Source organism: Vicugna pacos, chromosome 7, assembly GCF_048564905.1.
Source record: "Vicugna pacos chromosome 7, VicPac4, whole genome shotgun sequence".
Taxonomy (NCBI): domain Eukaryota; kingdom Metazoa; phylum Chordata; class Mammalia; order Artiodactyla; family Camelidae; genus Vicugna; species Vicugna pacos.
The window spans coordinates 24184222-24200151 of record NC_132993.1 but is presented as its reverse complement, the minus strand read 5'-3'; positions in this window follow the sequence as shown (position 1 = coordinate 24200151).

The window sequence follows — 15930 nt, the reverse complement described above, 5'->3', positions numbered from 1 at the left end:
ATGTAACTTTAGCTTTTCACCCATAAAGGGTAATTCTTTGAGTTTTTAACTCAAAGTTGGAGATCCCTTGGTGGGGTCTTGGTTCCAATTATTGTTTCCCTAACACATAAGGTTCTAATAAGCACTGCTCAGCTTTTCAGCTACTTGGATTTTGGCCCCCATATGTCCTCATCTGTTCATGCTGCTATAACATAATACCATAGACTGGGTGGCTTATAAAAAGCAGATATTTATTTTTCATAGTTCTGAAAACTTCAGTTCGAGATCAGGTTGCCCACATGTTTGGGTTTGGGACCCTCTTGCAGTCTGTAGATTGCCGACTTCTTGCTGTGTTCTCACTTGGTAGAAGGTTAGGGAGTTCTTTTTTATGAAGTCACTAATCCCTTTCATGAGAGTTCTGCTCTTGGCAATCTAATTACCTCCCAAAGGCACACCTCCTAATACCATCACCTTGGGATTCGGATTCCAACATATGAGTTTTGGGGGAACACAAACATTCAGATCATAGGTCCATACTCTCCTGCAAATAGCATTATCAAGAATAACCTGCATGCTTCTAAACCTAATGTTCATGTTGTTATTTGACTTATCAGTAGCATTTGCCATAACTGAAAACTGTAATTTATCATCTAAACTTAGATACATTTAAGAGTAATATGTGGACACTGCCTTGCTCCTCTGCCCTGATCTCTGTCATCCTCTCTCTCTTTTTTGTGCATTGGCCGCATGTTTTATGTGTCGCAGCCATGCTCCTATCGTAGGGCTTTTACTCTGCCTGGAATGCTTCCTCTTAGCTGATCTGCAGAGCTAGCTCCCTCATCTCCTTCCAGTCTTTGTTCACCTTGTGGCCACTCTAGCAGAAACTGGCATCTGGACCCCATTTCTAGCACTCTCCATCCTCCTAACTTGCTCTATATGTTCTTTTCCCCACAGCACTGATACCTTCTAATACGCTGCTCTAATGCCGAGTACTCAAGCTCACAAGAGCAGAGACCCTTACCTGTTTATCTACTGATGGATCCTAAATGCTTTGAAGAATATATGGCACAAAATAGTTTTCAACAAACATTTGTGAAATGGATTAGGGAAATACACTGACTAAAAATATCACCTGCCCCTTGGTGAAAAAACAGCTGAAAGCTAATACCAGAATGCTCAGAACAGCATATCTTAGTTTTGTTCGGGTTTGTTAAGAGATCTTTTTTAAAAATTCCAGATGGTAGTTTCACCTATTTTCAACAAACCATGTATTACTTTTCATCAAGTTATGAAATAAAGAACCCAGAAGGGTTTTAAGGATGCCACATTTGAATAGATTTTCCTGATTATTATTTGTAGATTTTAGTGCTCTGTTAGCAAAAATCAGGAAATTATTATTCCTTATTGAGTCCTTTAGATAAAGCTTATTTTTGCCAGGATGAATTTGTTACTGTTATTGGCACCAGTTGGCTGTGTAATTAATGTAGGGAGTATTCCTTGAGCAACTTCTGTAAACCTGGCCCCAAGTCCTTTTATTTAAATATTGTATTTAATTATCCATAACTCCTTGACATACTATAACTATTTCTGCCATTTAGATGAGAAATTCTGACTCAATATTTAAGTAGCTGTGCCATCTGACATTTCCACTTCTCTTTTTCTATTCTGCTAAGAAAAGTTAGTCTTTGATGTCTCAGATTCTGAGATTAGGGGACAGAAAATCAACCACTTGCCAGGAATGTAACTTTGGCCTGGTCACTTTATCTCTTTAGGTCATAGTTTCTTTAGTTGTAAACAGTGAGGATCGAACCAGTTACAGTTTTTATACAAATATCTTCCTGATTCCACCATATCAGAGCAGATGTGAAAGAGTCCAAACTCTGCCTCTAATGTTCTATGTAAGTTCACTTTTCTGTTTGCTAAGTTTCTCTGGCAGCCATCAACTTTCCCATTTCTCCTAAAAGCTGGAGAAAAAGTTGGTGGTGTGTGGGCAATAAATGATTATATTTGGAGTTCTCAGTACACATATAATTCATTTTTTGAGTCAGAAGTAATTATTTTATCAAATCCCAGACTGTCAGTGCTTGAATAATTATAGCTAACAAATTTCAGCATCTTTAATCATTTAAAAATGGCTTTTTTTCCTCCTACAATATTTTATTTTAGCCTTGAAGCAACCTTATGAGGCTGCACTCATTATAGTCATATTATAGATGAGGAAACAGGCTCAGTAAAATATCTTATCTGCCCAAGACTTCACTGTTGCAGAAAACCTTCAACTATATCGCTTCTCTTATACCACATGGTTACAGATAAAAAATGAGAAACTGCCCTTGATGTGTCTGATTATGTTCGACATAGAAAGGCAGAAAATAAATAAAGTAATGGAGCAATTTTCTTAGAGAATATACAGAGATTTGATTACACTTTCCCAGTCTTACTACCCAATAGCTCTCCCTTTGTTTGAAATAAATTTTAGAGCAGAGAAAGAAATACCTGACTTATTTTTGCTTTAGAAGTAGCATGAATGGCAAGCTGGAAATATTCTCTTTTGATAACTTTGTAACTGCTTTCTTTTTCCAATTTTATTTTTGAAGTAAATATCAGAACACTTTTTCTTTGCCACATTGATGAATGATAGTTTGTTGATTTTGCTTTTAACATTGAGAATTTCTCAGTAGGATGTACTGTTTTGTATAACATCTTCATGGCTCATATTTAAGAGAACTTGGGGAGGTAATCCTAAAAATGAAACTCCTTTGCTTTTCAACATATCTACTCTTACATCAACATTAGTGATCTTTTTGATCATAATATACTTTGTGGGATTTAAGAAAAAAATTAATTTTGTCCTTATTATCAAGTAATAATTCTTGTAAAAATTTTTTATATATCTGAGCAAAATTAGAAAATATGATGCCAATATTCCTTTACATTATAGAAAATAACTTAACATTTTGATGAATAATTATATATACAGTTATGGAAGTGGAATCCATCTGTGCATACTGATTTTTAATTTTCTTTTTTTACCTAAAATATAATTTTCACTTCTTCCTAAGTAATTACATATTTTTCTAAAATGTTTTTTTGCCAAATTTGCATCTACCAGTGTTTTTCTTCAATAATATTACTCTGTCTTGCTGTCTGAGGTATTTACGAAGCTGGATTTTGTATTTTGTATTTCATACTCTTGCTGCTTTAAAACAAAAAAGCATTTGCATGGTAACACAGAAAATGCATGATATATAATTAAAAGCTTAATGTGTTTTTTAAAAGTAATCTTACATGCAAACACCATGTGTAAATGTCACCCTGATGCGTCTCTGTTTAACTTCCAGTGCTCTGCTGAACACAGATTAAAGCCATTTATTTGAGATAACTGGATACAGCAGCATAGAAGGGCTGTTTAGAGAAAGAGATTCTAATTAAAGAACCTGAAAATTAACAGTCAGAAGGGTAAGCAAAGAAGTTGCAGGAGAGAATAGTGTTATGCTAGATGACAAAAAAGAGTTAAAAAACATGGGTGACAGCAGCCCAAAGCCTTCAAGTAGACAAGGAAGTCTAGAAGGATGAAGGATGTGACTTTTCCACTGGATTTGGAAATTAACCCAACACTGATGACATTTTTGCTGGGTAGTTTTGGTGAAGTAAATGAAGGGTGGTCATCAGATGGAAATGCACTGAACAGAAGGCATAGAGTTTTCGTTTAAAAAGCTTAGCAAAGGGAAAAAAAGGGGAGTGGAAGTGTAGCTCAGTGGTAGAGCACACACTTGGCATGCACAAGGTCCTCTGTAAAGGGGCAGGTGGAGGGAAAAAAGAAACAAGAAGGCAATGTTTAGGCAGGATGATTTAACCAAAAAGGTTTATGTTAGGTTTGTTTGTTTGCTTGTCTGTTTTTGTGAGAAAAGATTCAAATATCTCTATAGTCTGAGGGAAAAAGCCAACAAGGAGTAGTGTTGCAGGCGGGAACCAGAGCACAGTGCTGGAGGGGACGAGCCACGCAATCAGGGCCCGAAAGCGCAGGAGTTGTTGATGGAAGGACTTCCACTGATCTCTTGAGAATGAAGGAAAAAAAGAACAATAGGACATGTGTGATCAAGGTCCATTTGAAGCTGAGGGCATTTTCTACTGCTTCCTGTTGACTTCGTGACATAATTTTCTAATGTGGATAAGGGCGGACTCAACAATCTGGAATACTTATGGAAAATGGGAGATGGTACAATAGAGATTATATACGAGAATGAAAGACAGATATCAAAAGACCAAATGGAGCTGTAAAACACGCACTGGTATTTGTACCAGTCTGAAGGTTGTATGAGTCTTTTTCTTGTGGCACTTAAGCCAATGAGGGCAAGGAAATGTGCGGGTTTTTTTCTCATGTTGGAGGTACGTAGGTTGAGTGAGGGAGGGAGTCAGGGAGTCTTGCTTGACATGGTCAATCATGGAATCTAGATTGGGTGGGAAAGGATGTGAAGCCAGAGGTATATGAGGGGGAACGATCAAGAGATTTGAGGTCTGTTAGTCAAAAATCAGCCTCCTGTGTGAAGTGGTAAAATAGCAGAAGCCGGTAGAGTTGAGAATATATGCATTTAAGCTTTCACGTATTATAAAGTAAGCTTTGTGCTGTGCCCACTTAAGGAAAAACATATAGACAATCTTTCTCAAACACTGTTTCAAAGCATGCTTTAAGAGAAAATAGGCTAACATTGTGTTTAAAATGGATGAAGCACTTGATTGATACCTATACGTGAATACTGCATTTGTTTTGACAGTATTAAATTCCCAAGCTCCCAGAAAATTGCTATTAAGGTTGGCAGATAATAATGTCATAAGCAAAGAATTCTTGGCTCTAAAACACTAAAGGTATAAAAAGCTGAGGGAAATTAATAAAAAAAGAAGATCGGTCAAGATCAGTCTAATTAACTTTAGGAAGCACGTTCTCTAGGCTGGCTTTCTAAACATCTCTGGCGTTGTCTCTTGGGAAGCTGTGTGTTGCTGCTATATATTTGTAGCATGCATGGGACAGAGGAAATGCAGTGTTTGAAATTGCTAATTCAAGTTGAGCATAAAAATATCCACTGACCTGGCACCATTCTGTCAATTTTCCTCTCACTTCCTGTGATGCTAGAGATGTATGCACCCTAAAAGGGGGGGTGGGGTGGGGGGTGGAAGCTATTAGTAATCTGTCATGAAAAGAAATTGATCTTTTTTTTTTGAAATTTTAAAAATGTATCTCACCCAAGAGCTCTGTGGTACTTTACAGAGACGGAAAATCTCAATAATTTATTTACAGTGAGTTCAGAGGTAGGTAAAGTGAATCAAAGAAATTTCTCGCATGGTCCAAGATGATTTCAAAATAGGACACTATGAGAAAGCTAGAAATTGTTATCTCATGCAAATATTCTTGTTCACTTAATATAAATATATCTTTTAATTAACTTCATAATAGTTGATTATCCAGGTATTTGATTCAGTCACTTCAGTAAAAATGCCAAACATAACAAGTGTAAACTGTCACTAGAGGTATTTATCATTATGAATTACATAGTAATAGATTCTTTACCTAGGATCAAATGCATATTATTCAGTGGTGCCCTTTTGAAATTTTGTATGCTCTAGCATTTTGACTGTTCAATCTAGTAAGAGTGATCTTTTAGCCTTAGTAACATAATTTCTTAAAGGTAGATAGTCTTGACATTTTAACTTTTGAACTTGGAGCCTACATTTAAAGTATATTGACTATACTTTCTGCCTGCTCCTCTGTTCTTGTTCTTTCACTCTTCCCCTTTCTTCCATTTTCCTTTCTGAATAATTTAGTTTAAAAGCCAGAGGATGAGGGCAAGATTTCCAGGCAGAGCAGCAGGCGGTCCTCCGGTCAAGAGTTTAGAGCCTGAGCAAGGAAGGTGGCCAGAAGTGGAGGCCCAAGTAAGAAGAGTAGCCATCTGGGGTGGTGGCCTTGTGGGGCTAAGAGATTGGTTACACAGGGGATATTGATTAATTAGGTAAATATATTCGGAACAGCAGGAGCCAGTTTTCTCACTGCCAGAGAAGGAAGTCGAAATATGGAAAGGTGGAAGAAAAGTAGAATATTTCTGTTGTGGTGCACTGGAATTGAAGTTATTGGGGGAATATATAATTTTCAATATGTACAAATAAATACAGAAAAAAATAGATGTGTGTGTGTGTGTTTTCCTAATTTGATCCACTGTTAGGGCCTCCCATCAGTGACACCCTGTAGAGGCCAAAAAATGTTCCCTTTTTCCCTTCTTGGTTCTTTGGCTGGTCTGCTAATTAAATGGCATATAACAGATTAGCAAGAGAAAAGAAAATTAATTTTCTACATACAAGATCCCCAAAGATACGAGATTCAACAGCAAGCAGGCAATTGAGACTTAAATGCCATCCTGAATGAAGGAATGGATAGGGGCCTGGGGCTTCCAACGGGAGGAGGGCAATTTACAGGAAGAGAAGAAAGGCAGATGTCTGTCCTGTCTTGAAGGTAAATCTTTCAGATAAAGAAGTTCTCACTGGTGAGAGTTCTCTTTCTGGGCCAGGCGCCCCCAGTGGCTATAACCCAATGGGTTATAGATCATCCAAGTAAATAATCATCTTTGAGAAAAACTTGAACTTGACGAAGTAAAGCCAATTAACTTAGCCAACCTAATAGGATAAGTAATAGCTGTGATCAATGTTTGATTTTTATTTGTTTAAAATGCCCATGTGTGTAACTTTGACTTTATTCCGTGGTTCTAGTATTAACTTGTCTAATCTACCTAAACAAACCTCTGAGTTAGAGATAATTACTTTCCTCATTTTGTTACGGAAACGACAGGCCAGCCAAGAAACAAGCACCACTCGGAGGGTTGGAGTACTCAGATGTATTATGCCGGCGGGCTCAGAGGGGCTTCTGCTCCGAAGCTCTGAGCACCTCCAAGACGTGCGCATGAGGTTTTATAGGGTAAAGTACAAGCTTGGGGTATTCGGCCAATAGGCATGGAACAGCTTTAGCAGCAGCAGCATCACAAAAGTGGAGGTGGGGAGGCAGCAAACCAACATTCCAAAGCCAGATATATATCTTTGAAAATCCAGCTGGCTAGCAAAAAACATGAACAGCAAACCAACACTAATTAACCTAGATTTACAAGTTAGTCCAGCAGAACTCAGATCAGTATTCCGATACTTAGACTTGTGAGTTATCTTGTTAGACCAGCCCCGTTTTTCCTTCACAATTTCACAGATGAGGAATTGCAGCATGGAGAGTTTAAGATAGGGTCAGTAGCCTCCTCAAGGTCACCCAGCTGGTCTGGGGTGGAGTTAGAATTGAAATGCAGGCAGTCTAGCTCGTGAATCCATACTCTTAACTAGTTCTGTGTTGCCAAGTCCATCATCCCTCCCATTGTCATGCATTCCTTAACTTAAATTGCTAAAGAACACAAAGGTTGCCAGCAGCATATCAATTCTCCCTAAGGCTTTGTTTTTGTTTTTTCTCTAATAGGAACAATAGACTTTAAAAACAATACATTTAGTCTTTCTGCTGTTCAGCTTTTTTTGTTTGCTTGTTTTGCAGGGAGGGAAGGTTAACTAGGGTTATTTATTTATCTATTTTTGAAGGAGGTTCTGGGGAGTTATTCCCTTCCCCCTCAACTTTATAGGCTCAGCTGTAGACCAGGACTTTCTGTCATGTGAGGTTTTTCTCGGTTTCTAAAAAAGGCTTCTTGACCACCCCTCCTCTGGACACTTCTATCCTATTAGCCCCCTCTTTCAAAGACAAACCTCTCGCAAGTACATTGAACAGTCACGACCTCACTTTTCATTCTCACATCGATTCGCTGCATTATGGATTCCGAGTCCATGGCTCCTCTCACACTCATCTCTAAAACATTACTGAGATTTCTAAAAGGTCAGACCTCTTGGGCTCATCCTGTTTAACCTTTCTTCAGCTTCCGACTTTGCTGAAAATATGTTCTTTCTGAAGTTCCCTTTTCACTTAGATTTTATCACACCACTTAACTCTTGCTCCTCTTGCCAATTGCTTCTTAATGAGTTAAAGACGTGCATATCACAGGCTTTTGTCCCTAGCCCGATAGCTTCAACTATCACATATGCCAAGGCTGCTAGCTCTAGAACTCCCAAGTCAGTTTTCCTCCTCTGGTGCAGTCCTGCAGATCAAACTGCTTGATAAACACTTCTTCCTGGTGTCTCATAGGCGTCAAGTTTTGCATGTGAAAATATGAATCATGTCCCATCTTCAATGATAAAATGTGTGCAGCGATGGCCCACACCCAGGCCCTCAGGTTCTCTAGCAAGCTGTGCTACAGTATCCTCTTTTCTCCTTCAAAATTGCATCTTTCCCATGAAAACATAGAAAATGCAAATTCACTACACTGAAAATTAAGAGTGACATTGAAGTTCTTGTGAGAATGTGGTAGGATTCTTTTTTTTTTTTTTAACTAATTACAACTTGATTGAATAGGAGTGAAATATCCACTCCCTCTTCCATCCATACTTTATATCCAGAACAGAGATAACTTGGCCATGTAAATACACTCTTTGGCTTCACTTTGCCACTGTCTGGCTCTTAAATAAGAAGAGGGACCGTTCTAAACAGGAAGCTTGGCAGCCATCCTTCTATTGCACGATGGAGGTTTCTGTGGGCAGTCAGAGGGCTGCTCATCATTCGTACATCACTCTTTCTCTTTCCAGAAGACAGCTGGGCAGGAAGCATGTGCTAGTTGAAGTGGCACACTGCCGCCCAGGAGGTTGCTCTGTGGTCCATACTGAGGGTGAGATTTTCATGTGTTGTGCTTCCTGGCATCACGGCACCAGGATGCATGTATAAGAAATGGTCTCAAGTAGTAAATGAAAGTCTTGTAGATGCTGGGAACTGAAATGGGAGCTGCTTACATCTATGCATTTGTATACGTTAAGACGGGGATCCAAAGAGCACCACACTGAATCCAGGGGAGGCAAGGAAGATTAAAAACACAACAGAAAAATAAAAAGGGCAAAGGAAATTGCTCCCAAGTCAGAAACTGAAAGCAAAGTCAAATATTAGAGAAATTATTAGCCCAAAATTCAAAATAAAATTTAGCAAATGTGTTGATTCTCATCAATAAATACTCAAGGGAAGTTTTTATTAAACAGAAGCCAAAATTCCCAAGGGGGAGGCTGAGATTAAATGGGTAAGAGAATGAGTTATAAAGGTATATAAGACACATAAAGAGGAATTACAAGGTAAATAAAACCACAACAGCAGAATTTTAAAGCCTGTATCAGAGGCATACAGGTTAGAATTGATGCTGTAAAGTAAAAGAATAAGATTTTAAGAGCTCGTCTAGAATGCAGAGGTAAAAGACAATATTAATGAGATAAAATATAATGGAAGAGAAAACAAAATGAAAGGGTAATTTAAGCATCATTGATAGGGATAAAGAAGACTATTTGAGCAACAGTAATGGAACAATAAAAAATATAACCCAAACACATTTTTCTGAAGTTAAAAAAATGAATATCAGAAAGGTCAAGCATATTCAAGACAATTTCACCAAAAAGCATCCTGGCACATCTGATGAGAAATGTTTAATTCTAAGGTTTAAAAAAAAAATTAGACTCGTCCACTAAATATGAAAACACACATACTCCTTTCCCAAACTACGTGCCTTAAGTTATTGGAGATGCATCTATATGCATCTTCAAGGTCTCTGTCTTAATTTGTACCCGAGTTGTCTTGCATGAGTAAAAGAAACAGGTAATCTTTGCTATGAAGAGGCTGTGAAAGTACACTACTCACATGCTCTTTTTAAAGGAATTTTGAAGCCTGGTTCCAGTCATACAGCTCCAAAATGCAGATCTTAAAATGGGGATAATGTACACAGAAAAAGACTTTGCATGGAGACTATCGCTGCAAAAGATAATAGCATAACTATTTAGCCAGCTAGATGGATAATATACAGAGAGCAATAAACAGACAGTAATAAGAAATCATAGAAAATGTAAAGGATCAACGAAATGACAGAAGAGACATCAGTTATCATTTTTACAGCCCTTTCACTCTATTCCTTACTGCCCTCCAACGGTCTGCATAGGCAACCCAGAGAATGCGTTATGTTCCTGTCAATACACTCTGTCTTCTCTGCATCCTACCAGGCCTACCATTACAAACTCACTGAAGGACCAACCCTATAAGTCTGTAATTTATGCTTATCTCCACGTCCCTCACAGAAACCATCAGGATTAACTATATCCTGCCTTACTTTCCTATTCACTTTAGCCGCCATATGAAACCCAAACTTCCCAGAGTAGTCCATTGTTAGAAGGAGTACCTGAGCAGACAAAACGTTGACCTTATAAGCTCCCAGGGAGTCCCTGCCCTGCCATTCCCATCATATCCAGTGGCTCTCTACCTTATCAGCTCCAGTGTCCTGCTTCTATAACAAATACTTTGTAGTGTTTGCTTTACTGTCCTGAAATGAAATTTATAGGCAGTATAACCTATGTGCATGCATAATTAAAAACAATCAAATATAAGGGCAGTTATTTGTAACAAAATAACATATATGTGATGTTAATGTTCAGGAACAACAACACTGGAAGATGCGATGAAGGGTTAGAAACTTACAGTGATGTATGGAATCGTCAGAATGTGATTGCTGGAAGGGCAGACTGACACAGGGGTGACTTCTTGCAACTCATAAATAGAGAAGTAGTGTGGTTGGCAAAATGTTGAATAGTGGCTGGTAAACTTTCAAACAAAATAGGATACAATCTTCCTTCAAGTTAAATGGTAGTTCCCATTCTTAGAAAATTCAGTGTTAATTAAAATTTTTGTAGAAAATCTTTGTTTATATGTAAAATGGGAATAGGTTCTAGGTGGACACAATTAAGAGCAGACTTTCTACATTAAAGTTCAGTAGGATGTTTCAAGTTTGTGTGCTGGTGTGTGATAAAGAACTTTTTGGGGGGGACTGTACCACTCATTGCAGGATATCGAGCAACTTTAGCACCCTTCCAGTAATTTTAAGTGGTGCCACCCCAATCATTGTGGCACCTAAGAAACCCCCACAAATTTCCAAAATACCCCCTAGGGGGCGGTACTGCCTTTGTTGAGAAACTTTGTTAAACTAAAATTAGCCTGAGAAGTTTATTACACCCAGGAAAGACCGCTGACTTTGGCTTTACCTGCCAGTGTATGTAAACATGACAATACTAATAGAAAGCAGTTTGAGACCTTCCCAGAAAAAAAAAAAAAATTAACCATCTAAACCATTTGTGCTCCAACTTTTAGTATGTTTAAACTCAATTTTCAGATTCTTTGTTTTGAAGTTGGAAAAGGATTTCTACATTAAACATGATTATCCTTAAATTTTCTAAAAGCTGATTATCATCAAAATTTTGTAATAGAATTTGTTCTAACATTTTTAAGGGCAAGAAAAATTATTTTTCTTGTAAATGCAATGTCTTTAGTTTATAATACTAAATCATTATAAATAAGAATACGAGTTTTAAATTATATAATATAATAGAACAATTCTTTGATAATCCAAAAGATTCCCTAATTTTGTTAAGAGCAAGTAAAAAAATATTAGTGTATGCAAAATATGTAATGTAAATGCTAAATAAAGTGAGTAATCAGAATGGGGTAAAATTAATTGGAGAGGCATTTTTGTGCAGGAGATTCTACAACTAAACTGATAAGAACAGAACGTCAGAAAAGATAGGATTGTAGTTCAAGAGAGCTCATGGAACATGAAAAGATGTAAAAGTAGAAAACAGTTAATGAGGTACACAAGTTATAGAATGAAACAATGCTTTAATTACTAAACAGTAGGTGGAAATCAATTATATCTTCTTTTGAAAATGTTGATTTTTCCTTTACTCTGATGTTTTTCATTTATTTTAGCAGAGCATTAAAAAAAGAGAGTCTTGATCATATTAACTAGACATCGTAGCTGAGAGCATAGATCCCATTTTTTGACTTTTACACTCTAGTTTCCTGTTTCACAGCAACATTTGAGATACATCTATTCCTCTAGGGAGTCTTTGAGAAATAGAGATGATATGATTACTGAAGCACAATTCAGGACACTATTCTAGACCACAGCAAAGCTGTGTTTGTTCCCAGAAACATCAGTGGTTCAATTTTGGAGTCTTGGACAAATAACAAACACTCAAACAGCCAACTACCGAAATTCTGATTATGGGCTTCGCATAGGCAAAATTAGTGTTTCTGCTAATTTACATTTTTTATGTCCGATTATTTTGGACTCTATGTTTATTCAATTCCTAAGTAAAAGAAATATTCTGCTATACTAACATATATGTATATATGTGTCTGTGTGTGTATATATATGTATATATGTACATATCTATATGTGTGTATATGTGTATGATACAAATACATACATATGTACACATGCTATATATGTATGTGTATGCATATATACTGAGTATGAGTTAAATTTAGTATGAAAAATAGCTAACTTTATATATTGGGTAAATAAAGCATCTGCTTCTGAAATTGTAAACTTTCTTTTAAAATATTTAATTGATTACTAGTGTGGAACAATGTAAATCAAAGGAATACAAAGAAAGGGGCTACTTTATCAAAATGCTCTCAATGCCCCAACTTCAAGTCAATGTATATCAACTCATGGAAAAGCTTTCTAAAATTATCAGTAAAATAAAAAAGGATGGCAAAATGTCAAATTGAAAATAACCTTGTCAATACAAGCACAAAATTAATTATGTAAATCATCTCAGCAGGTTTGGTGGTCTTCTCTTTGTATGGGCCACCTACCTTCCCCATTCTTGTCACCCTGGCTTCTCATACTCATACCCATAGCCCTGTCATTGGCCATGTTATTGTTTAAGAGCATTGTGATTTCTAAAAGGATGTATGTGGGGGTCATGTTTAAACCATTGTCAGTTGCTGTTATAATTATAGTGATTGTTATCTAGTGAAAGCTTTTTTGGCAGATTTCCACAAGAATGCTAAAACTTGCATCCAAGTTTATTTTCAGTAAGCTATTGGAGTTTGTCATTCCATTTAAAAAGAGCTTTAAATCCAGTTTTTAAAAATGTTAGCATTATTGAATTCCGTAACTGTCAAAAATTTCTTCCCAATTCATTTAAAAATCAATTAACCTGTTGTTTTAAAAACTGACTCAAACCAGGACATTAAACCATATATGACCATGTGTGTTTGTGATGTCAGTTTATAAAATAGGTATATACATAAAATACAGTATTTTTTCTGAACTAAATTTTTTCATGAAAGGGGAAATTTGCAAAACTATGAGCTATTAGTTTTTTTAAAAAATCATGCTACATCTTGTGATCAGTGAATATTATGCCTATGGTTGTTTCTGTGCATAAGTAGTTCCACCTGAAAAGGGAGAAACTTCTCTAAGAAATTTTACTTTTGTTTACTATTAGTTACCTATAAGGAAAAGTTAATGGATTTATAAGGTAGATATTTAGTAATCAGAATTTTAAAAGAGTATGCTATATTTAATGAGAAAATATAAAAAATGGTCCATTAATAGGGAATTTTGGTTAGTCCATTTTATTCTGTATGTGCCTATGTATACTGAAAGGAGAGAGGAGATGAAAACAACACCAGCATCTTAAAGTGAAAGTCCTGCTCACACTTACTCTTCATGAGAAAGATTAAATAAACTCTTTCACTAGAATTATCTTCTAAGTAAAAGCTCAGCACATAACTTCTTTCAGATATAAATGAACAAACATAAAACATAAATGAAAACTCCAGACCCAAGGCTACCCCATGGCAAGATAAAACTTGGAAAATTAAAAATGCAAAGTTCTTTTCCTGTTTCTAGAGTTTATATATACTTTCAAAATCGCCTGTTTGTGTGACTTTCAACCTTTAAGAGCCACCCCTCAGTATCCACTGGGGAGTGGTTCCAGGAGCCCCGAGGATACCAAAATCTGCAGATGCTCACGTCCCTCATATAAGGCGGGGTGATACAGTCCATCCTCTGTGACTTCAGGTTCTGTATCCACAGATTCAACCAACCAAGGATCAAAATGCAGAATCCACAGACGCAGAGGACTGACTGTAGTAATAACAGTTTACGTTCACTAGCACTTGGCAAATGATGAAGCACATTCACAAACGTTTCCATTCAAACAGAAGATAGTCTTTATATCATGCGATTCAAAAAAATTGAGTGCAAGGTTTCTCAAAATGTTATCTAATCTAAATTCAACCCAATGACAAACTGAAAAAAGAAAGAAATGTTTGGCTGTTTTTCCTCCATATCTTTTCATTACTGAATAAGAACCAGCTCTTTACCACCGAGCGAATATTTCAGATTCGCTGAAGTAGGAAAGCCTAAACATGGAGGTTTTAATAACCTATAAATGGGTGTGTTAATACCAGTTTATAGATCTGTTAAAAGATAAACTGAGGAGTATTAAAAAATTTTAAGAATTTATTTAAGCAGAAATCTATTCCAAAAAGGCAGTGCCAAACAGGCAGTTGTTAGGAGCACACTTTGCCGACAGGAGTCAGGGGAAAGACTTATATGGTCCTCCCTTGGTATCTCAGGGGGATTGATTCCAGGATCCCCATGGATACCAAACTTCAGGGATGCTCAAGTCCCTTATATAAAATCTTGCAGCACAGTGGGTCCTGTATCTGCATTCCTGAATATGAAAGGGTGACTATATATTTTCATTAAATCATGATCTTAAGAAAAAGATCCTTCAAAGCAATGTATTTTTTTTTTGTGAGGAGTTTTAATTGTCCTTTAAATTACCCCTTCTAAAAGTATTTATTGACAACTTCAACATAATTTAAAAAATTTTTCTAAGTGTTTTTTTTTTCATGGAAAAATACTGCTTGGAATATTCTAAAACATGGATTCCTTATTGCTTCTTTTTTTTTAATGTGGGGATTTTTCTATTTCCTTTTCCCAGTATCAGACATTTTGGGCTAATTCATACATATTCTGCAGTTAAATAGAGTATTTGATATCTATTTGATAAATTAGTTAAATGCCAAATGTTTTTGGCATGATTCCCATTTTATCCTAGAAACTATGCTTTAAATGTACACTGATAAGTAGATTGAAAAATAGAAGAAAAACACTGAAAGAATCACAAATTAATTCTCGGCTTGTAATAATGTAAGTCTAGAGGAAGGAAAGAAAATGTGCTAATACTATAGATCAAAGGAACAGAGAGAGAATAGGGGGAAGAGAGGAGAAAAATCTGCTATTTTTCACTGTGTCATTGTTTCTTAAACAAGAAAAATGAAACACTGACCACAAATGGCTTAATTAACCTCTAGTCACAGCCTCTACTATTGCCCCAGGTTTGAGCTGACATTTGATGACAATGTAAGACATTTGTCTCTTGGAAAATTACTGTTTAGATTGGCCTTAAATTGGTTGTTATAGTTACAAACCACACAGAATGCAGGTTTTCACAGAGTCATAAATTGGAGTGAGAATAGAACTATATGTTCTAGATCGCAGACCATTTCTATATACACTTTCCTAATGTCATGCTAATAATCTTCATGTAATTTCTTTACATGTAGGAAAGATACTTCTCATTTCAGACTGAGATGTTCATACCAATCAATGGCAAACATCAAGAGAAAAACACCAATAGTTTTTAAAGTACAATTTATGTAATGGATAGATGTATCTAACTGAATTCATGTTCATGGATTTTTTTTTCAAAAATAACTCTTATCTATTTGAGGCTTCTATTTTTCTCTCTGTTAAGTCTTTAGGTATAACATCTAAATGCTTGCTCCTGCTGTGTGTATCCATATGACCCAGTAAAATCAACCAGTTGTTGGTGATAGAGAAGGAAAAGAAACTTCAGTTTTGCCGAGTAAAGAAAAGGAAAGAAGTTTGAACTAAAGTAGGATTCTGTAAATACTAAATTTGGAATATTTTGTGTTTTTACAAC